Here is a 24,427-nt window from a genome sequence, read left to right as displayed (position 1 = left end):
AGCTTACAATCTATGTTTTTGGTGCCTGAGACACAGGGAGATAAAGTGACTTGCGCAAGGTCACAAGGAGCCGACACCGGGAATTGAACCAAGGCAATATTTATTATAGTTAAAGTAATGTGCACATTTTCTCTCTTGTTAATTGTTTTTTCAGGTCTACCATGATTTATGGAAGAACCCCATCTAAACAAGCAAAAGGACCTTATCCCCTTAACTACAAATGGTTGTTTTTCTACATTTGGGTGCAATCTAATTCATTTGTTTAAATTAATTTGCGTGCAATTTAAAAGCCGTTAGCACAGAGGGGCGCAGACTCAGAGCACAAAACCTAGTCTAAAAAGTACCAAGAAAACCTTTGCAAAACCGCCTGCTCAACGACCCCATTATGCCTGAAAGTCCCACGTCAGATGAAGCATTGTGACCTTGTGGTTAATGTGTTAAAGTGTTGACTGAATAGAGAATATTATGGTGTGGAAAAAACACCACGTGACTGTTCTCAAGTTAAATGTATTTAAGATGTAAGCCGAGTCCCCACATGGAAAGTGGACAAGGTCTTCCATTCAGTTTACCCATTAAAATGGCGCCAAGTAGAGTAGTGCCTGTAGCACCCGATATGCTGAGGTCTGGGAAGTTTGGGAAACGGAAAATCCTCATGGCTAATTCTCCAATGCAGACATTACACAAAGCAAGCTATAAAGTATATACAGTACTATGTAAAAGTGTACTTGCTGTATGGAGGTGCTTTCTTGGATGAAAGTAAATGAAATGCAAATGTGATCCAAGAAGACAACTAGACAAAGTACAGCACACGGGGAGATTACGGAACAGATCCCCAGATTCACCAGGCTCGGTTACAGATTAACCTATCACGGCTTGAATGGCAGTGTGGATCGGGTGCAGGGACCAGTAACGGAGCTTGATGAATCCCTCCCCTTTCATCGTCAATGTATTTTAGCGACCTAGAAAAAAAATTAATCTCGAGCTTAAACAAGGAGTAGAACACAGGAGATATTCATCAAAAGTCACCAAACTGGATGGGAAAAAAAACAAACTACTGGATTTATTAAAACAAATAAAATCCGATGGAACACTAGAAAGTTACAAAGTTACATAGTAGATGAGGTTGAAAAAAGACATCCGTTCATCAAGTTCAACCTATGAACTTTGAACTATGAAAGCAGTGTGTTTTTTATTTTATTTAAACCTGGGGCTATATTTTTTGTACACTCAAATCCTGCCCTCCTCCCTTTATGGAGTATGCAGCTCGGAAAAGAATTGGCCTTACAGTTATGGAAGACAAACACACAAGCGTACGATTTGTGTGTTTGTTTTCCCGCATGTAATATGCTATTTTTTTCGGTCTGTTTGTCTTTCCGCTGTATAGCCATTTGTAACTGGTTCGTAAGCAGCCGGGATAATGTCTGCAGATCTGAGCCGCTAACCTCTGCTTTTCCGTTTCGTGAAAACCATGACACACTGGGAACAACACAACTTTATTACACTTTAGTAGTGCTCCTTGCAACCATATGCTATTTGTAATATCAATTGATTTAAGGCAATGGTGGTGCAAAAATGTACAACTGAGCCACCGGTTGAGCCACCTGCGCTGAAGCAGGGATATCCTGAAAACCTGACTTGTTGGTATCTTGTGAGGACTGGATTTGACCACTCCTGGTGCAGATCATGAAGAGGAACTGTTCATCTGAACCACTGAACGGTTGTAAAATGTGTAATTATCTGGTAATGCCATAAAGCGCCTAAACATAAAAACAGGATTTAGATACCTAATACATCACAACTGACACAAGACTTCCAAGAGGAGAAGAGTGATATCTATTCACTATAGTGATAGGCGCATATTTATTACACTGCAAACCTGATAAGAGATCAGTTTAAGGAGGAAGTCCCTATTTAAAGAAATACACGTACAAGAAATGAGGAAGTATCAACTTTTCACCTTTTCAGTGCTGCAGGGGAATGCAATGTGACGGAGATTTTACTAAATGAGGTTAAAGAGAGAAAAAAATCTACATTTTTGTTTTTTTGCTCTTAGCTGTTCAAGATTACGCACATAGCACATAGCACTCTAAACCATTCAATGTTGAAGGAGTCTGCAATAGAAAAAATTCTGTGTGTGTGTGTGTATATATTTGTCACTTTTTTTACCCACCATAACTTAACTAAGTATGGTAAAACCTACCCCTTGCTTCATTTTTGCATAGCCACTATAACCAACCCCACACTGAGGAGACCCATTAAGGTCGAAGCAGTCTGTCTGTGGGTGGGTTTGCTGGCTATGCATCTTAACCCTGGCTGTGCTCAAAGCTGTGACCATGCAGCAAGCTAAAGCCTATAGGGAACCATGTTTATCGTTTTGAAGCAAAAGGTGGCTCTGTGTGCTCATTTGCATGTCATTTCCCAGAATCCCTTGCTGTAGTGGAAGTGCTGTGTGCTGGGTGATAATGGTGAAAGGCGGGGTGGCAGACCTGTCTAAGACATGCAAATGAGTATACAGTAATATTTCCATTTGCTATATGCTTTGCTGTGGAGGGTTTTTGTCACTTTTTTTACCCACCATAACGTAACTAAGTATATAGCTGTCAGAGAGCTGTGGCTGATCTGAAGGAATCCGAGGTCGTTTGTCGGAACACCAGAAAAGAGTCTGTGTGTTAAAGACCATGAAGATTCCTGTGTAAGATAAATTTGTGTGAGACGCCCGGTTAAATGCCATAATAGGCGTCTACATCCCCAGCTCGAGCTGACGGAGACCGCCTTGCCCAGAGATCGGGGAGATTCCGGTGCAAGACCCGCCTGGAGACGCCCGGCGAGGTACATAGTGAGATACAAGCATCTACAGCATGAGGAGACCGGTTACATTGTATCGTGTGAGAAACTTTCACTTTATACATCACATATTGGCTTTAGGACTTTAAGCCAGAGGTATTTAATATTGTGGCATTTCTTGTGGTACAAAGAGAAGACACAGAGATACTACACGTTGTTATATCACACTGACTCTCTCAGAACTGTGGTAACATTGACTTTTTATTTCGTCAATGAGACATTTCCTCTGTTCCAATATTGCTTATCAATCTTTATACTGTTGCACCATGCAATCCACGATCTATTAATATACCATATTTACTTACTAGCTCTTTTTTCTATATTCTCTCTCAAAAAAAAATAATCTCTCTCTCTCTCTCTCTCTCTCTCTCTCTCTCTCTCTATATATATATATATATATATATATATATATATATATATACACACACATACAGTATCTCTCTTTATTGAAAAGTGCTCTAAATAACCATGCCTTAGGAAGTTTGAAGCTGCATTAGTGGTTTATCTACAATTGTCATACTGCAAACACTGAGTTTGACTGGACAGTCCTAGCGGTCTACAGCTTCTTCTACTTAGAAATCGGATAACTAAACAAAAAACCATGTTGGAGTTTTTGTTCCAATATCCCTGCTGACCTTGAACTGCAGCATGAAGACTTCCTGTAGGTCATGGAGTGTGAGGGGCAGGGAATTAACATGGGGTTCTATGTGGAAGACGGATACGGGTTATCGCACCTCAATGGCAGTTAACTCGTGATAACGGTGTGATAACCCGTATTAGACGTTATTGTACATATGTAAAAAAGTATATGGCATATGTACGCTCTGATGAGGGGTGTTGGAGTATTAACCGCCATTGACTTGAATGCCTATAACCTCTACAGTTAGCTTCACGAATTCCCCCCTATACCCAATAATTGACATCTCCTGCATTGGAACATTCTGCAGATTGGTGCTGTTATAAATGTTATACCTGAAACATATTTTCCTTTAAACCGTTACCGCCAAAAGGGCGAACCGTGCACGAATAAGCATTACTGGCACCTCTGCCACTGACGGGGTTAATGAGGAGGTGAACGGGGCACTTTGCAGAATACAGAGATACTCTTTATCACTATACTGCACTTGCAAGCTCATTTTTTAACTAACACTTCTGCACATGAAACAAGCAATACATTTGAATGCTACAAAAAGGTTACATTAACATATCATACATCACATTAATTGCATCCCAGACACAAATGTATCATTCCACATAAAAAACATTAAATAGATAATGACATTATACGGAGATAATCACTGCACATTTAACCCATAAATAACTGGAGGCAAAGACAGGGCAAGGTTGAAGATTGCAGGCAATATTTGCAAGCCAGCCATAAATATCCGTTCACATAAAACATCAGAGTGTATATTTTGTAAACACTGTCCGAAAGATAATTGTTACAGGAGGAACTTCATTTGGTCTCAGATCAGAACCGGTTCAGTCGCTGGAGGAGTTGACGGGCTCTGATCACATTTCCCTGCCAGAAAAGCAGCAAATAAATTGCTCTGCCGAGTGCTGAGCACACTGGGATGTAAAACATCAGTGTATGTAGCTTAACATCACACACAATGATATGTCACATTGAATAAAATAGCAAGGCATGCCATACCGCGTGCTCTTAAATCTGATGCACTTGACAGGTGTAGCAGCAAGGCTGTAACATGCAAATGTAATTCATCTGACACCTTGTTCAATGGGAGCATCTGCAATCTATCTGAAAGGGAAAATTATAGAGATTTCTGGCACTTTTTACAATCTTTTCATAATTTCCCTCGCTATTTCTTAGGGCACTTCTGGCTTTTTTCAACCAGTTTTACCTGCACAGTAGCTCACACATCGCTCATACTGTATAGTGCTTCTAAATGTTAACCCCATAGGCACTGCATACATGTCACACATCCTGTGCTATTGGCCATTACATTGTTTAATATTTTCTCTATGCAGTGGAACAAATATAAAAGGACAGTATAAAATTGGTAGTGTAGGTACCTGCTGAGTCGTACCATGGCAGGGGTGCAGGCGTGACATTTTCTGAGCTAAAGGATTGAACTAAATGACCCAAACTTATAAGAAAAAAATATATAGAAATGAATCAAATAATTAGCCATATTGGATGTGCATTGGGGCTTCTTTGTTTATATATATATAATACACACACACACACACACACACTATGCAGAATGCGGTTGAAGCAGATCAGGCAGGAGAAGCACGGTGTCAGATCAGGCAGAAGATGTATTACAGTACCTTGCAGCTGGATTCCTCTGGCACAGATAGAGGAGGCAGTGCACTCTGTGCTGCTGGTGCAAGGGACCCAGCCAGCTCTGAGGCTCAGAGATGTCTCAGATTTCTGCAAGAGGCGCTTCCGGGTTGGTCAATGCCAGCGTCACTGCTTCAGGTCTGCTAAGCAGCAGCTACTGTGAAAGATAACTATAAAAGGAATTGACACATTGCAGAGGAAGAGGAAGCACTGGTTACCTTGCAGAAGAGGCTGGACTACCCTGCTCTCTGTGGTAGCACATTAGATTCCAGCTCTATTTGATGCTCTTGGTTGTGTGGAGAAATGAGTGTTTTAGTGTAACCATTGTCAGAGCCCCAGCACTGCAGAAATGAATGGAAATACCTCCTTGATGATGGGGCGGAAGGCTCTGCATTGGATAACAAGAACCTCAGATAACGCACTGGCTTAATTCTTTGTGTTGATTTTTTTGTGTCGGGATCAGGATAAAAGGACAAATGTTTGAGATATTGAAATGTACTTGTCAAACAGTAATCCTCAGGCAAGTGCCCGAAATGCTTTTGGTTCCATTTGTCTCTGGCTATAAAGGATTTTCTTTGCATGCACACGTCCTGCCAGTCCTTAGAACTGCATGCAAATGAACAAAAGAAGCCTTCACTAATGCTGACTTTTAAGGTCATCGCAGAGCGCAGCTACAAGACATGGAGAGAACATGACACACAAATACACTGATTGGGCGTGCAAGTTATAGAAGGCTGATACCTGCTGACTCTATGATCCAGCAATGACAAAGGCCTTGTAAATAATATAGGATCTATATGCCCGAAAGAGTGCGAAGCGTTAGCACGACCCAAATCCCATTGAAGTGAATGGAAGTAAGGACGTGTTAAAGTTTAGCACCATTTAGTGACTAAGGGCCATAATCCCTTCACTGCCAGAGAAGGTTAAACCATTCATATGCCTTTGTAACAGCAGGATGCTGCATAGGCTTCCTTGAAGGAGTGAGTTTTCAGATCACGTTTGAATGTGTGGAGGAGAATTTGATGTTCCTGGGAAGGGAATTCCATAGGTGTGGCACAGCCCAGGGGAAGTCTTGGCAGCCCAACTGGGAGGAGGTTGGCGTTTGTCTTCTGGCTTCAAGCAAAAACTTGTAAATAAAAATGAAAAAAAAAAAAAAGTGTGACTTTAACTTTAGACTTGTATACATAACATCATTATTTAGAGTCAAGAACGATGCTATTTTCTTGCATGTGTGTAGTATTTTACTCCACAGGAATAAACTTTAAGATCAGAGGCAGGTGTGTGTCTGTGATGCTTTTTTAATTTGACCTACCTACTAACATGCCCATTTTCCCCCCCACAATTACTTCCTTAAACCCTTCAGTGAAGGAGAGCCCTGCCACCTCCATATCCACAGTCCCTTCAGCAGGTTCTAATAACGTGATTTACTCCTGAGAGATCACATGATCTACCCCTAGAAAAAGAGCATAGTGCCATGAAATTCACTGGCCTGCCGACCCTTTTTATGTACAATGTACGTCCATGGGGCACCGAGGGGTAGAGCCACAGAAGTCTGTAATTTCTGCGCTAATAATGATCCTTATCGTAATTGGGAACAGACGTTATTTTTCTTCATTTTAACAGGTAACCTCAAAGCTAAAGGGATGCAAAAATGATGTCCATTAGCATACTAGCGTCGTAATGTTATCTTTCTAAACAGCATTATTGTATCACTAAGACGCAGTAAAAACTGTATAACTCAACCATTTCAGCTAAACAGCTATACTATTGAGATGGCTGAGCTGGCTTCTGCCTCTACTGCTGCATCTGCTCCTGAGCCTGGGAGGATATGAAACATACACAATTCCTGCAAGCTCTAGCCCCCAAACCCACCACATCATATATATTTGTGTCAAAAGGAGTGCCATTGGGTGTGACCAAATGTAAACAACAAAGAACATACACAGATAGTGTTGGGACATGCAAAGTGGACATGCCTTAACGTGGCTGCAGGCTTATAACGCTTTGGCCAAAGAGAGTTTAACTAAATGACCCTTACTCATGAGAAGACAAACAGATATGTATTTATCTATATATTTTTCGTCATATTGGATAGCATTGGGAATTTCTATCTTTTGTTCGAAGGATAGGAAGCCTCCAATTTACGAACGAGGAGCTGGATAAATGGAGTGGTTAGGATCTCTCTGCTTCAGGACCAGCACCATGCAGAAGCCTCATTCCACTTTGTCCAAATACCCCAGGAAATGCTGTCTGCAGCATGGACATGTTAAGGAAGTGCTGGGTGGACAGCAAAAGGAATGCCTTGCACATTGCAGTAAGGTAGCAATCAGTATAAAGTTATCCTATCCTTTGCCTATTTGAGGAGAATGTAACTCTTCACTAATCACAAGAACACGAGTTTAAGCAACACTTGGAGTCTCAGTATCTCAAAGAGTTATTCTAAAAACTGAGGGCTATATAAGGGGTGCTGCTGATCAGAGAATGAGATCTACCTTCAGAGAGAGAGAGAGAGAGAGACACTCTGGGAAGGAGTGTGGAGATTCCCTCAGAGGACTATCTGAGAGACATTCTGTAAAGGAGTTTGGATCTTTACAGTGACCAGCTGGAGAGATATCTCAGAGGGGCTGCGGTGTGTGATCAGCACTCTGAGATCCTGGACGAGAAGCTAACAGGGCCAGCCTTTTTGAAGCAGGCCCCTGCACCTAGCGAGGCTAGAGTCTACAGCCCAGGCTCCCAGTTGGTATTGTATCTTGTTTTGTACATCTTTGTTTTGTCTGCTGGCGTTCCAGAATAAACTTAATTTTATTCAACAACCTTGTCCTGTCTGGTGCTAGTGACCCCGGTGGTTTCGGTGTACAAGTACTGGTCTCCCGTGACAGCACTTATCTCCTAAGATTCACCATCAGCAACCTGCTTATGGTCTAAGGCCAAGTCCCCAGAGGTCGCTGTACATGCGCTACGGCGTGCGCCCCACATACCACAGCACAGCCCTCTATAGGGCAGGTCCCAGTGGCTGTGTGTGGCCGCGCAAAACGCTGTGACATGTAAACTGGCAAGTTTAGACAAGAATTTTGTCTTCCTGTGCCGCGATCACGTGGTCGGCGCACACCAATGGAAGGGCAGCTATGCCCCATCATGGCCCCACCCCCGCACTCCCCTACAGACCGTTGATCACGGCTTTAAACTGTGCACATGCCGCCAGGATGCCAGGCGCGCATGCAGCAGTGAGGACTTGGGCGATAGCCTTAAAGTTCACTGATTCATTTTGTTGCTCTTGCTTCTGCCAATGATCAACCCACTGCTTTAGCTATTTACCTGTGTCCCTCAAATGAAAACAGAACAGGTGGCAAGAACGGGTCTGGTTAGTTAACAATGGGGCTGCAGAGTTCTGCACCAGCTGCAGGTGATGCAGCTCTGTTTCCTGAAGATCCAAGTACAGTGCATTGCAGTAGTCCAGGCGAGAGGACACAAAGGCATGCACAAGCATAGGAAGATCCTCTGGCGGGGATCAAGTGCTTAATCCTGGTAATGTTCCTTAGGTGGAAGAACAAAGGTTTGATCACAGCTGACACCTGATATTTAACGGTCAAGTCACAGTGAACGACAACAGCAAGATATCGCACACAGACAGAGTTTAGCAACTTTGAACCCCCAAGCTTAAGGCCAGTTGGTTGGCCTAGTTTCAGTCATGTTGTCTTCCAACGGTGAGTATCCATCACAAGCACTTCTGTCTCATCAGGATTCAACCTCAATCAACTGGAACTCATCCACTCTAGGAGCTCAGATAAACATCTATTGATGACTGATAATGGGTCCTTAGTACCCGATGCAAAGGACAAGTAGAGTTGAGTGTCCCCTGAATAGCAGCGATAACTCAGACATGCCATTGGATTATGTCACCTACTGGCAGCATAGGAGATATGGTAGAACCCTGTGGCACTCCACATGGCAGGGGCATTGGTGCAGAGCAGTACAATCCTGAAGATACACTCTGTAACCTGCCAGCGAGAAAAGATCTGAATCAGGTGAGAACTGTGCTACCCAGTCCACAGAAATCCATCAGGTTCTCCATTAAGATCCCATGGTCCACAGTATAATATGCTGCAGAGAGGTTAAGGAAAACCAAGATCAAACAGTCCCCTCTGTCTCTTGCAACCAGGAGATCATTAAGCAAACGGACCAGGGCTGTTTCTGTACAATGCTGTCTTTTTAATCCTGACTAGAATGGGTCATAATGATGATGATATCATAGGTTGAAAGATGGATTTCCAGCTGGGTTGCAAAACACTTTCTTAATAACCTTCACTAGGAAAGAAAGTTTTGATAGAGACCTGTAATTAGCCATGCAATCCGGGGTATAATCAAGGCTTTATTAGTAGAAGATGTCTGATGACTGCTTCCTTCAGCGGGTCTGGAAAGATCCCAGACTGCAAAGAGCACAGAACCATTTTGCAAACACTGGGCCGATTACATCAACACAGCCTAAGAGAAGGCGTGTTGGGACTCGGTTCAAATCACAGGTGGTGGGGCACAACCCCATTGTTTGCACAATGCCTTCTACATCCAGATGGTCAAAGCTAGTTCATAAAGCCAAAGAACCTGCCTTTTTATGCCTGGAACCCAGACTCTCATGAGATAGAACAGTTGGGACCCCAGCCCAGTTGGAAGTTAATTTACCAGAGAAGAAGAAAGAAAAGTAATCACAACGGGACTGTGAAAAGGCTTCACCAGACTGCAGACTAGCTGGTTTGCAGAGCCTCTCCACAGTGCGGAATAGCTGAGCTGGTCTTTTTCCACTACCATGATCTCACGTGACAGGAACTCTGACTCTTACTAGTAATTGTGTACTGGTATTTCGTGATGTGGTCAGTTTCAGCTTGTTCTCAGCCATGTAAGACTCTGCCAGCACCGTTCAAGCCCGTGACCCACATTCTTCAATTCCCTAATAGAACTGTCATACCAAGGGGTGTGGTGGTCTGAGGTGAGGTTTCATATTATGCGAACAGGGCTGATTGTATCCATTGCGGCACCCACGCAGGCACTCAATATGTCAGAAATCCAGGTTTTCCATCAGGCCCTGGGCGGTCATACTCCTCAATGGTTGGAGGGGGGATAGGATTGGACTGCAAATGGAGTGGTGGTCTGACCAGACAACTGGGTCTATAGTTAGGTCTGAGATGTCTAAACCAGTCTGGAAAACAAGATCAAGTGTGTGTCCACATTTATGGGTAGCAGGGCAAACTAGTTGTGTAAAACCCAGAGCATTCATTGTTTAAAGGAGGTCTTGACCAAATTGAGAGAGTTTATCCTCGACCCAGGCATGGCAATCCCACCAGAAAGCCATGTGGGGTGCTCCAGAACTAGGCCAGCAATGAGGTCTGCAATTTCCTGCAAAAATATGTTCACATCTCCAGGGGGGCGGCATATGAGAAGGACTCGCAACCCTACACTGTTAGCACTCTGGGCAGCAATACACTCAAATAATGGTGTTAAAGTGTCAAAGTTTTTTTAAAAAGAGATTGCCACACCTGCTCCCTTACGCTGCTGTCTTGAGCAGTGAATCACAGAATGTTACAGCAGCTTCTCTAATGAGGCTACGTTTTCATCTAGCCAAGTCTCTGTGATACATGTGAGGTCTGATGATTCAATAAGGTCAGCTATAACAGCTGTCTTGTTAGTGATAGATCTGGCATTATATAAGACAGTTCTAATAGGAAAGACCGAGGGGCCTGAGATAGTATTCTGTCCATTCAGTGTAGAATCTATGGGGATAGGGATCAAGTCGTAAGGACCCCTAATTCTGTTCCTCTGTACCCTAGACCGTATATTGGAGACCACTACAATCTGCCTCCTCTCTGGCAGTGTGGGTGTGCAGCAGGAGAGTAAGGGAGTTAGGAAGGTATGGGAGATAGAATAACAAATACCAGATGCATCTGTTGATTTCAGTGTATGTTTCCCTCTGTGTGATACGTGTCTACGGTGTACGTGTGGTGCAATACCTGTGGCTCACAGGAGGTCTGAGCCTCCGCTGCAGGGAGCCTGGGGTGGATTCTGGAACAATCTTGGTCAGCGCCTCCACCTATAACGGATCCTACTATGTGGATTTGCCTGTTACAGGACCCATATACATATATAGGCATACACTCACACAATGAATACACAGGGTAACACAGAATAACAGTTTACAGATAGTAACATATATATATATTGGCTACTGGTTACAGCTACCCACTTGCCACGCATGGCTGTAACCCGCCCCCACTCTGTTCACAGTCCCCACAATACCTTATGAGGTCCTCGGGCACTCTACCACATAAGTGTCCACAATATGGCCCCCACCTCTTAGGCGTGATCAGTGCCGTCACTGTACAGTGTATGTTTGTGCACATGAGCAAGGCTCCTGCCGGGTATGTCCACACCCAGGCGCGCTGTCTCGGTCTTGAGGATGATGGGATCCACGGACCCAGTACTGCAACCCGCGAAGCCTCCGCCTCTTGGATGGTACCACCTTAGTAGTGTCCTTGTATGGTGTCTGGTCCCAGACCACCATTGAGCAGGAGACTGCCGTGTCCTGTCTGGGTCCCTCACTCACTATGGTACTACAGGGGGCCGTGTCCCTATACTATGGGCCGGTCCCTGCAGCAACCACAAGCTGAGGGGAGTCGGGGCCTAGCTGAGACCTAGGGGGAATCTGGCCTAGTGCAGAGGGTCACTGACCCCTGCACACATACCTCTTACCCCTATCCTGCCCCAGCACCGACTGACTAGCGTGGGCTGAGCACGCACAATGTATCTATCTCCCTGCATGAGAAACTGCAGCCCTATTGGCTCCCGTAAGTCACCTGGGACTGACTCATGGGACTTGTAGTCCCTGCTAAAGGCTTCCTGCAATTGGCTGCCGCTTCACGCGCTTAGACTGCGCATGCGTGACCTCCTGTGCATGCGCAAACCAACTCGCGCCAATCCCAACATGGCCACCAGACTAATGGTCTAACTGCGCATGCGTGCGCACGATCAACATGGCGGCACCCTGTAACCAGTACCTCCGGAGCCTCCGGCGATCCTGTCCCCCGCTGCAGCCCCCCCACCCCCTGCACTACCCGTGTCTGTCGGAGGAACCGCGCACTCCGCAAGCCGCAGAGGTAAAGGGGAACAAGGAAAAGCCCAAGGGGGACCCTGGCTACATCTATATCTTTGAATTACATGTGTAATGAAAGGGTTAAGTCCTACACTCAGTACATTCAAGTCATACTTAAGAGCTGCCCCTTTTCCTTGTAGGCTATTTGTAGAAATCGCACACTGATAATCAGGGTCTGGATGTGAGTAACGGCAACTTTTGGAAGGTCTTAAATATCGTAGCATTATTCCCATGAACTCACATGAATGGAGGTCTGAGGATTTCCGTTTGGTAAATTGCTCATTACCATGAGTAAGTTAAACGTCTGTTCAAATTTATCACTAAAGGGTGCATTTGAATGGGCTTTAGGATGTGCAAAAGTATTGCACACAGGGCTGCCGACAGGGGGTTGGGAGGGGGGGGGGAGAGCCGGGACAAGTGTCCAGGGCCCGATGGCTGTGGGGGGCCTCAGCCGAACTTTTTTGTCCGGTTGCTGGTCCTCTCTGTCACCTGCGGGCCTCCCTCACTGACACTGTCCCATGCAGAGCATCTGACACCAGCTGGGCTCAGCTTCCGGTGTGCACCGGCATGAGAGAGGCCTGCCGCATGCCAAAGAGAAGCTCGGCGTGGGACAGTGTCAGTGAGGGAGGCCCGCAGCTGGGGAGAGGCCTGAGACCATCCCCAAGGCAGGTAACTTTGTATTTTGTATTTATTTGGGGGGTAGAGGGGGGGCGGGTTGTATGAATTTGAGGAGTGGGGGATTTTTTTTTGTATGTGTAACGGTGTTTCCCCCCACCCTATGGGAGATTCTACAATTACTGGTATTGTGGTGCATTATACCTGCTGGTAACAGGAGGGCTGAGTTGTCTGCTGATGGTAGTGGGGACACAGGACTCGGCTTCTGGTACATTACCCACGTGTATCTCTAGTAGTGCAGCACCTCCATCTGCCGCAGGCTCCAGATGAATGGAGGCGATCTCCTACGGTAGAATTACTCCCTCTCCTCCCAGTAAGATCACACACAGACAGGAGATATAAAAACTCAGAAACAAGTTTACTCTTGGTACACGAACAGTACACCGCAGGCCCAATGCAGTCTCTGGCTCGGCTACCCAGCTGAAGGATGGTCCCTGGACCTTCACTACGGCCCAAAGGCACATGCAGCAGTCCTAGCTCTTCCCTACCCCTCTATCAGAGGCAGAGGTATGGTCCACACTCACTCTCCCCTGAGTTGAAGAGGACCAGAGATGGCCCAATACTCAGCCACTCTAATGTGTGACCTGCCTCCCTCAAATGGGTAGAGGCACTACTGAATATGGGGCTGTGATGCCCTCAAGTACAGCCAGGAAGAGGGCACCAGGTCTATCCCATGGTTGGACATGCTCAGGCCTGATGTCACCGCTTCCCCTGTCACTCAAGAGCCGCACCAGGGAGTGGGGAAAACCCATAATGACTACTGGCAGGCCTGCTCTTACCAGGGCTTACTGCCAGGAGTAGGGCAGGTTAGTAACCATAGGTGGCATGGCTACATATGTATTTGGGTTGATTTTTTTAAAAATGTATTTTGGGGGTGGGGCGGTTGTATTTATTTAGGGGGTGGCGTGTGTATATTTGAGGGGTGGGGAGGTTTTTTTGTATGTACTTGGGGGGTGGAGAGGGTGGGGTTTTGCATGTACTACTAAATCTGCCGGAAAGAGTTCTCAGATGTTGGTCAGTGTGATCATAAGTGAATAAAAATATCTCCCGGCTGCAAAACTGGTTCAAAAATACTGCACCAGATTTATCAAAGAGAAAAAAAAAATCCTACTCATTTCACTAGGAAAACCTTTTATTGATAAATCTCTGTAGACCCCAGTCCAACACCGAAAACGGTTATTTTGTGCTAGCATTGCCCCAGTTTGGGAACTGGAAGACTGATAAATAGCACTCCTTGAGATCAATGTATCAAGCCAGAAGTGAGGCAATCCCGGGACAAATAAATGGCATCAGATGTGTTAAAGAATAACAACATGTAAAGAGCAAATATAAGGGATCCTCCTTGTGGCTTCACAGGGCAAAATCATACATCATGCAATTACGTAGCCAGAAGGAGGAGCCTATGTATATGTTATTTACACGATGATGATGATGATGATAATGATGATGATGATGATGATGATGATGATGATGATGATGATGATGATGATGATGATGATGATGATGATGATGATGATGATGATGATGATGATGATTTGTAACCCGCACCTATCCACATTCATATTAAAGAATAATAATCCCATGGAAAAATAATAAGATATTTTTGTGATACATTGTGTGCAGTTTTTTACCCTGTGATTGCACCAGATTTGCCTTTGGGGAAGCGCGGGGCCTCTGTAACCGCCGAGCCCCCCATGAAAATCCAACGCCCCCCAGTTTGTGCACCCCTGCTTTAAGGGGTCATGTACTGAAGTGAAATAGGGGCTCAAAGTTCAAACTTGCTTGAGATTGTAGGTTTCCTAATAACTATTTACTACGGATTTTCCTATCATTTTTAAAACCAATTTTTTTCCTCCACATCAACTGCCTAAATCACGCAAGTAACCAAAAAAAAAAGTCTTTTTTTTAATGCAAATTTGGAGGTCCTTTCTGGTAGAAGGAAGTATGAGTAATTTCTAGTAAATGTGAGCACATTTTGTACGTCTTTGTTTTTTTTTTAAAGGGTCTACAAAGCAGCACTAACTTCTTAAGGTGCTTTTCTCATATTAAACATTACAAAAATATAGTTTTCCGAATATTAGCAATAAAAGGAAAGTCTAGGGTAAGGGTCACTGTCACGGGAGACCAGGAAATTTACACCTTTATACAGGGATCATATCACTGAGCAAAACCAAGAAGTAAAACAAATTGTCATTTATTCCTTTGAAACAGACGTACACAGAGTGGATTACAATTATACAGAGAGAAAAAACACACTTACTGGGGGTCTGGGATACAAAACTAACCTTTCCTAGTTGAAATAGCACAGAAAACAAGGTTTTTACAAAGTCCTTTAGATGACCGGGACTAAGCCTGAAAAGTCCTGGAACTGATCTCAGCATGCAGTTCCTGACGCCACCGCTCTTTTCCCTCTGGAGGTGCTGAAATCCCTTGACCGGGAGCAAGTATCAAACGTCCTGGTACTCTTTTCGGCGTGTAGTTCCAGCCGCGACTGCTACGTTCTCTTTTCAGAACTTGGCCCCGAAAAGTGCAACAGAGCATCTTTTGGTCAATTCAAATCTGCCGCTGCTGTTTTGGTGCTTAGAATCTCCTGAGCTGATTGGCTGCTAGGTTTCTTATAGGATTTCAGTCCCATTCACAGAATACCTCAGCCAATGAGAGCGTGGGAATTTGGCCACCAGCCTATCAGCGTTTTGCCAGTACCCTGAATCTGGGCGGGCACGGTTTTCAATTCTGCAAAGGGGCATGCGCCAACCTGGCACCTCTGCCTCTTAGCATATTGAACCCCCACCGAGCCAGGCTCCTCAGAGTCTGGGGCCAGGCAAATGGTCGCCTGATAGCCCTTATTCATGCCAGGACTCCGGTACTCAAGGATAACTCCGGTACTCCGCCCGCCCTAACACCTTTGCATCTCTGTGGCTTTCAAGTCCGGGACCCAAGCAGACTTAGTGGCACCAAATTGGTAGCCAGCTGGTCTCTCGGAACCACGGACTTAGAAATCCCCAGCTCATATACAGTGTACCAAGCATTATACATTTTAAACATACCCGTTTAATAAAATATACTTGGATACTGTGTCTTGCTAAAAATGTCTAAGTCCTTCTTTGGTGTCCGGGAGAGAATAAGAATTTATACTTGCTATTCTCACTAGCTAACCCTAGAACCTAGCTACATAGCCACAATCTGTAAAGAGTTTCTCTGCAAAACCCACCATGAAACTCATAGCCTAGCAATCTCTGCTTGCTGGCACTCCTGGAAAGGCAAAAACATAAAAATTATTTATTGTCGCATATTTTTCATACAGGCACCACAGTACATATACAACAGTCAGTTCCAAGAGCTGACACTCTAGGACCCCAAAACATGGATCAGGGGCAACCAAGTGGGCTTGACCTTAGTGAACCTGGTTACCCCTTCACCGTCACAGTCACCCCAAGAGGTTTGCGTTATAAGTGCACACCTGGGCGGTAGAACGTAACTTTTAATTAATAAAATTTAAATAAAGATGGCAATTATTAAAATAAATAATATCCTATGTGTGTTTTTTTTTTAAATAAATCAGCTCTGTACTATGAGAAAATACTTGTAGTATTAAAAAAAAAACAACTCTAAATTATATTTTTAATGTATTATAATATAACAAGCATTTTTTGTTTCTATAGCAATGATTTACAAAGTCACATCCCCTTCCTATTCTGAAACAGGCTACGTTACACCCCTTTTTGAGCCCTGCCCACTCTCCAGCAGTGCACCAATGGTATCTAGTGACTGCCTGGTCACATGATCTTCCCCATAGACCTTTGCATCTTTGGATCTCTTCTGCTGCATTGACAGCCATTTAGTCAACCCCCCAGCCAAATCTTCGCTGATCGATCACAGGAGAACGGATCGATCGGCAACTTAGCTAATTACTTATTGTGTGGATTGTATTGATGCACATATTAAACGGAAAATAAAAAACGGCAGCTTGGACTGCTGCTTTAATAGGCTTAGACAAACACAGGACACCCTAGAGATAGAGATATTACAGATATTATACCTTAGAGATATTACTAGCTTTTGGACGATGTAAATATATAACCTGTTAGCCTAGTAGATAACCAGGGGGCTGAGACAAGGATATATGATAGCTTTAATACGTTTAGCAGATGCAGCAGAAGCTCCCTCTGACCAAGTGTATCACTTGCTCAGAGAAGTGTGGTTGCTACCTCCCATACAGGGAGCATCTAGTTGTGTAATTTAGCAGTTGCCTATATTATCTAGTATTGACAATGGAAGTCAGAATGAGTGAGAGTGAAATCCTAAATTGCTCACAAAATTACTGAACTATCCCATGTCCTAGCGACATGTCAATTACCATCTCATTTTAATTGTACTAATTAAAAGTTACTTTCTACTGCCCAGGTGTGCACTTATTACAAATCTTTTGGGATGGTCTGTGACCCTTTCCATAGGCTTTCCTATTATTTATAATATTCACCTTATTTGCATAGATAGCACCCACGCACCTTCTGAGGTGCAGTTTGGGCACTACAATTAAACCTCATTATCTTAAATACCGTTGAGCAGTGTGTAGCCATGTATAAAAATGGTATACAGTTCTTTCTCATGCTGGCAGTAAACCTGGTAAGTATGCAGGGTTGCCAGCAACAATCATGGAGGTTTGCCCTCATACCCTGGTGAGGTGTCATATGTACACAAGGGAAGTGGTAACATGCTCTGTGTCCACCGTTAGTGACACAAGAGGTGTGGCTGTTTTCTGAGTCTATATAAGATACAGCACTGCCTAAAGTTAGTGGTTGAGTTATGACTGATTGTTCAGTCGGCAGCAGTTCAAGGCTGTCAGATCTAAGTACCAAGTGCCACCATACTGTGATCAGGGACCTGACACAGATGGTGATCTCCCTTAGGGGAGAGGTGATCCAACTCTATTGAGAGAGAGAATCAACTTTCCGAGAGGGATGCACTTCACCAAAATGAGCAGCTAGAACGACCACCATGAGGGGCAGTCTGTCCATGATGATGCTAATAAAGAGGCCCTTAATCACCGCAACCCTTCTGTGTGAGTGTGGAGTCATTCTGCAGAAGGAGGTACCACAGAGGAGGTCCTCATCAGATACATCCCCCTGCAGCCGCAGAGATCTTGATGAGGTGGAGGCGCTGCATCGTATGTTAGTAAGACTCAGATCACACTACCTCAGATGCCTGTCGTGCTGATATCCCCATACCAACCAAGCGGGAGACTCAGGAGTCCTGTAAGCCAGCAGGTGCACCACACATCACCCAGACATGTAATGGGGCCAGTAGACCACAGGAGCCAATGTGAGATTGGGTGGGGCCCGAAACACCATTACAAGTGTATATCTCCTCCTTAGTTTTCCTAAGGCTTGGTCCCCGCTGGCTGCTGCAGCACCTGCTACGGCGGGTGCTGCGGGGACAAGAGCCGCCCCTCAATGGGGCCGGGCCTGCTGCAAGGGGCGGCTGCCGCGTTGCGCGGCGAATTTTTCAGGCAGACATGAAAATTGAGATTGGAATCCCTGATGAATCCTACACACTGGTCATCAAGTAATGTGTTACAAGAATGTTGTTTTTGCACATTTACACTGCAGGTAATGACACATCGGGGTGTGCGATATTAACCATTGCTGCGTAGTGAATCGGGGTCTTGGTATCTGCGCCACTTTTTAGCTTTTGTACATGATTCCCCTTCCCCCGGTACACAAAGGGGGAATAAATGGGCAGGCTCTTTGTGCCTCCTGGGCAAGCAGAAGGTGTAATTGAGGGCCAGGCTGGTACCTCACCTAAGGCCAGTTATAACCTCAATCCAACAATGCTTTCACACATGGAAGCCTGTAGCAAATGGGAGATTCAGACAATGATAAAGATATGAGCACCGTGTGAAAATAATCCGACGGGAATCCAGACCCTGAATAACTTACTCCCTAATATTGTGAGCATCTCTGTCTGCTGATTAAAATATAATTCTTATGTTATTTCTATACCAATATTTTAATTCTGCAAAGTTAAGGAGAGGGAGAACCCAATGGAATTTTAAACTCGGAAGCCCAGGAACCCTGAAGAAAAAAAATACATTAATTTTTTAACTTATGTAGCCCCCCCCCCCCCTGTACTAGGGTCTGGCTACGTGTATATGGGTGGTAGGACACTGGGGTGAATGCCTCCATTTCATTTAATGGTGCAACGCCTCCATCTCTGGTAAGCCCCAAGAATGAGGGGTGGAATCCTTCCAGAGAGTCCCCCACTCAGGGACGAGAGATTCCAGTCTCACGCAGTCTTTCTTAAAAGCAGCGCAGCTCTTTATTATCACAGCAGCAGGGATATCAGCAGGATCACAGTCAGGTACAGATTCTCTCTCTCCTCCAAACTGCTCTCCCTCAGGATGGTATCTGTGTCCCTGCCACCACCCCAGGTCAAGGGCACCCAGGGTGGGGCTAGCTCTTCCCTCACCCCCTAAACAGGGTGAGAGGCATTGGTCCACCTCACTATCTCACTAGGCCCTACTCCTCAGGAGCCTAACTCACTCTTGCTGGCTGTACTTCTTACTCTCACAGCAGACTAACTAACTGGAACTGACACTAAATAGATAGTGTCCTGCCCTTCATGACATCACCAGGTACCGCCCCGTGTCTATGCCTTCCACACAGGGTCAGGTGACCTACCTCCACCACTCAGGGCAGTGCTTGAGGTGGGGGAAACCCATGATAACTTCTGGCAGCCTGCCTTACCAGGGCTTATACCAGAAGGAGGAAAGACATATAGCCCAATTTCTTACCAGGGCTACACTTAATTTTGACATTTGGACTGATCTTGGAGCATCAAGCTTGCCTAATTATTTGCCATTGATAGTACAATGCACATATTATATTAAGCAACCCCTGGATGAATGCAATGCTAGAACATGCCTTATGCAAAATTTCAATCTTACCAGCTCAGCAGTGTGAGGTTATTTTTTTGCTTTCATCCAAATAAATGTATGGGTCAAGTATGGAAAAGCCTTGCACACATTGAATGCAATTAGAAGTCACAAGCAGAATTTGAGAAAATTGCACAATAGTTGAACACAAGTCAAGAGACGTGTTGGGGGTTATTTATCAGAGATTCCTAGACCCCTTCTTACACCGATTGTGCAGCCAGCAGACTGCTTTTGCGGAGATGAGCTTAAAAAAAAAAATCAGAAGAACATTACCATGCTAGATGGGAAGCAAGTGGTCTCCGAAGCCGAGCCGCGTTAATTTCAGCGCCAGGGACCTCTCTCCCCCTTGGATACTTTGCTCCAAAGTTGCTGCCGGTATTTCAATCCTGTTTAAAGGTTCCTCATCACGTGGACTAATAGGAAGCCGAAAGGGATGACGTCGCAGCTTCCTATTGGCCAGCAGATCCTTTAAATAGACTTTCTGTGCTCAGCCAGAGCAGCTACCAACATCACCTTCAGATGCAAGTATCTCGGGAAGCAGGGGGTCCTCAGAGCTGAAATCAAGGCTGCTCAGCTCCGGAGACCCCCTGCTTCAAACTTACTAATTATGGTGAAGCTACTGAAAAGGTTTAATAGACATTAGTCCAGACCATTATTTGAATTGCTTCTGGTATTGACTCTTTGGTACTTGTTTAATGTTATTGATAATATCTCATTTAGCAATAAAATGATATTAGCTTTTTCAACACAGTTTCCAGCCCTTAGATTTAAATAATCCCCATAGTATCTTCATTCAATATTTATTTATTTTATTTATAAAATGTGTTACCAGGAATTATAGGCTAAAGCAGTAAAATTCAGGGCATTATTGAAAACCCTGCTCTCTGATTGGTTAAAATTCCGGGCATTATCCACAGTAATGCCCTGAATTTCAGCAGCTTGCAAAGTGCAGTTTTCAGTCTGTTTATTTCAAGCCAATCAGCTTTCAGAACAGCTGAGACAGGGCAGGGGATTGGTTTGAATTAAGTAAAAGCTCTGAGACATGGCAGGGGATTGGTCAAAATCAGCCACGGGTTGACTCCTCCCCCTCCCGAGCTGACTGAGATTTTCTGAGCAGATTCAGTTGAATTGGGGGGGGGGGGGGGGGGAGTGAGAGAGAGACTGCAAAGAAGTAAGTGTGTTGTGTATAGAGGTGCAGTGGTGTGTGTGTGTGAGGGGGGGGGGGGGTAGAGGTGCTGTTTTGTGTTGTGTGTAGAGCTGGGAGGGGAGAGTGCCGTTTAGTAAGTGGCTGCATTTTTTATTGTGGCTGCAGTGTGTGTGTGTTGTGCTGTTGTATGTGTAGCAGCAGTTTGTGTGAGTGTAGAGCTGATGTGTGTGTGTGTGTGTGTGTGTGTGTGTGTATATATAGCTCCAGTGTGTGTGTGTGTGTGTGTGTGTGTGTGTGTGTGTGTGTGTGTGTGTGTGTGTGTGTGTGTGTGTGTGTGTGTGTGTGTGTGTGTGTGTGTGTGTGTGTGTGTGTGTGTGTGTGTAGGCACTGTGTTGTGTGTGGTGTGCTGTTTTGTGTGTGTGTAGCAGCAGTTTGTGTGTGAGCTGCTGTGTGTGTGTGTGTGTGTGTGTGTGTGTACACAGATGGGGCGGTAGTGTGTGGATATAGATAGCTGCAGTGTAAGCGTATATAGAGGTGGTTTCATGTATTTACCATTTTATTTTAATAAAAAAATCTATTTAACTATACAAAAGTGTCTATTATTTATGAAATAAGTCTACATTTAGCCTATAATAGTAATAATCCCCTCAGAACAGGGCATTACTGGCCAATAATGCCCTGGCTGGGTTAAAGTCCCTCGGCTTCGCCTCGGGCCTTCAACTCTTCCAGCCAGGGCATTATTGGCCAGTAATGCCCTGTTCTTCAGGGATTATTACTTAATTATAGGCTAAAGCAGTAAAATTCCAGGCATTACTGAAATCCCTGTCCTCTGATTGGTTAGAATTCTGGACATTATTCATTCAGTAATTTGCGGAATTTTGGCAACTCACCTTTCAGAGATGCAGGGGGAGCACGGCATCTCTGTTCCTCTCCTCTCACAGCACAGCAACACAGGCACTCTCACCCAGCACATGCAGGCACTCACAGTTTCTCTCACACAGCACATGCAGGCACTCTCACACAGCACATGCAGGCACTCTCACACAGCACATGCAGGCACTCACACAGTTTCTCTCACACAGCACATGCAGGCACTCTCACACAGGCTCTCTCACACAGCACATGCAGGCACTCTACAGTTTCTCTCACACAGCACATGCAGGCACTCTCACACAACGCACATGCAGGCACTCTCACACAGAGCACATGCAGGCTCTCCCCCCCTCCTCTCTCTCTCTTCCCCCCCTCCCTCTCTCTCTCTTCCCCCCCTCCCTCTCTCTCCCCCCCCCCTCCCTCTCTCTCCCCCTCCCTCTCTCTCCCCCCCCTCCCTCTCTCTCCCCCTCCCTCTCTCTCCCCCTCCCTCTCTCTTCCCCCCCTCCTCTCTCTCCCCCCCTCCCTCTCTCTCCCCCTCCCTCTCTCCTCCCCCCCCCCTCCCTCTCTCTCCCCCTCCCTCTCTCTCCCCCCCTCCTCTCTCTCCCCCCTCTCCTCCCCCTCTTCCCTCTCTCTCCCCCCCTCCCTCTCTCTCCCCCCTCCCTCCTCCCTCTCTCTCCCCCCCTCCCTCTCTCCCCCCCTCCCTCTCTCCCCCCCCCTCCCTCTCTCCCCCCCCCTCCCTCTCTCCCCCCCCTCCCTCTCTCTCCCCCCCCCTACCTCTCCTCTCCCCCCCTACCTCTCTCTCCCCCCCTCCCTCTCTCCCCCCCTCCCTCTCTCTCCCCCCTCCCTCTCCCCCCCCTCCCTCTCTCTCCCCCCTCTCCCCCTCCCTCTCTCTGCCCCCCCTCCTCTCTCTCCCCCCCCCTACCTCTCTCTTCCCCCCTACCTCTCTCTCCCCCCTCCCTCTCTCCCCCCTCCCTCTCTCTCCCCCTCTCCTCCCCCTCCCTCTCTCTCCCCCTCTCCCCCCCCCTCTCTCTCCCCCCTCCTCCTCCCCCCCCCTCCTCCCTCTCTCCCCCGCTTCCTCCCTCTCTACCCCCCCTCCTCCCTCTCTCCCTCCTCCTCCCTCTCTCCCCCCCTCCTCCCTCTCTCCCCCCCTCCTCCCTCTCTCCCCCCCCCTCCCTCCCTCTACCCCCCCTCCCTCTCTCCCTGCCCTCTACCCCCCCTCCCTGTCTCCCCCCCTCGCTTCACCCCCCCTCTACCCGCCCCCCTCCCTCTACCCCCCTCCCTATACCCTCCCTATACCCCCCCTCCTCCCCCCTCCCTACTCCCCTCCTCCCTTCCTCCCCCCTCCCCTCTCCCCCCTCCCCTCTCCCTCCCCCCCTCCCCCTCCCTCCCTCCCCCCCCTCCTCCTCCCTTCCTCCCCCCCTCCCCCCTCTCCCCCTCTCCCCCCCTCCCCCCTCTCCCCCCCTCTCCCCCCTCTCCCCCCCTCTCCCCCCCTTCCCCCCTTCCTCCCCCTCCTCTCCTCCCCCCCTCTCCCTCCTCCCCCCTCTCCTCCCCCTCCCCCCCTCTCCTCCCCCTCCCCTCCTCCCCCTCCCCTCCCTCCCCTCCTCCCCCTCCCCTCCCCTCCTCCCCCTCCCTCCCCTCCTCCCCCTCCCCTCCCTCCCCTCCTCCCCCTCCCCTCCCTCCCCTCCTCCCCCCCCCTCCCCCTCCTCTCCCCCTCCCCCTCCTCCCCCTCTCCCCCTCCTCCCCCTCTCCCCCTCTCTCCCTCCCCCCCTCCCCCTCTCTCCCTCCCCCCCTCCCCCTCCCCCTCCTCCCCCTCCTCCCCCTCCTCTTCTCCCACCCTCCTCCCCTCCTCCTCCCCTCCTCCTCCCCTCCTCTTCTCCCCCCCTCCTCCTCCCCTCCCCTTCTCCCCCCCTCCTCCTCCCCTCCCCTCCTCCCATCCTCCCCTCCCCCTCCCCCTCCCCTCCCCCCCTTGAAAATAACGGGTAACGCTCAATGTATTACTTCCTGGTAAAACATTTTGATAAATAAATATGTTAAGACATGATGGGTAGTGTTTGCATATAAAGTCTCCCTGCTAAATTTGTGTGGACTTGAATAATTGTAAAAGTTTTGCAGCTGTGAAATTAGAGCAGTACAAGATCTGGTGTAATTTCCTGCACCCCTCTGGTAGCTGGCAGACTATTTTAGTAGGGGCAGATATATCAAACATTAATAAGAACCACTGGGCCCATCTAGACGAACCATTCACCTACAGTATCTACTGTGAAAACTCAACCCCTATTATTTCCAAATGTCTATTCCAAGCCTACTTCTCAAAACGACTACTGTGCTAATATTGCAGCAAATATAGTGTTATGGAACAAGAGCCACATTTCTGACTCACCCCCCTCTCTCCTTTGCAGTTTCTGCCTGTCAGATTTTATTCCCAGCTGCATGGAGTCTGCAGACACATACTGTGCCTGCGTGGCTTGCTACAATGTTGCACTCCTTGCCTGCGAGCATGACATCAGTGAG

The 24,427-nt window shown here is 46.7% G+C and overlaps 1 protein-coding gene across 2 annotated transcripts in view; it reads right to left on the bottom strand.

Annotated features, from left to right (window-relative positions):
- Window positions 1–5,289, bottom strand: part of CYRIB (CYFIP related Rac1 interactor B) — a 166,363-nt gene extending 161,074 nt beyond the window's left edge. The window contains exon 1 of one of the 2 annotated variants that reach the window (XM_075582044.1): window positions 5,137–5,289. The gene's annotated coding sequence lies outside the window, so the exon portion shown is untranslated. The remainder of the gene's footprint in view (window positions 1–5,136) is intronic. The other variant, XM_075582024.1, reaches the window with a different exon arrangement.
- Between the last annotated feature and the right edge of the window lie 19,138 nt (window positions 5,290–24,427).

Source organism: Ascaphus truei, chromosome 2 (assembly GCF_040206685.1).
Source record: "Ascaphus truei isolate aAscTru1 chromosome 2, aAscTru1.hap1, whole genome shotgun sequence".
Classification (NCBI taxonomy): Eukaryota; Metazoa; Chordata; class Amphibia; order Anura; family Ascaphidae; genus Ascaphus; species Ascaphus truei.
Note: the sequence above shows the minus strand (reverse complement) of the source record. Positions and strands in the feature narration are given on the sequence as shown.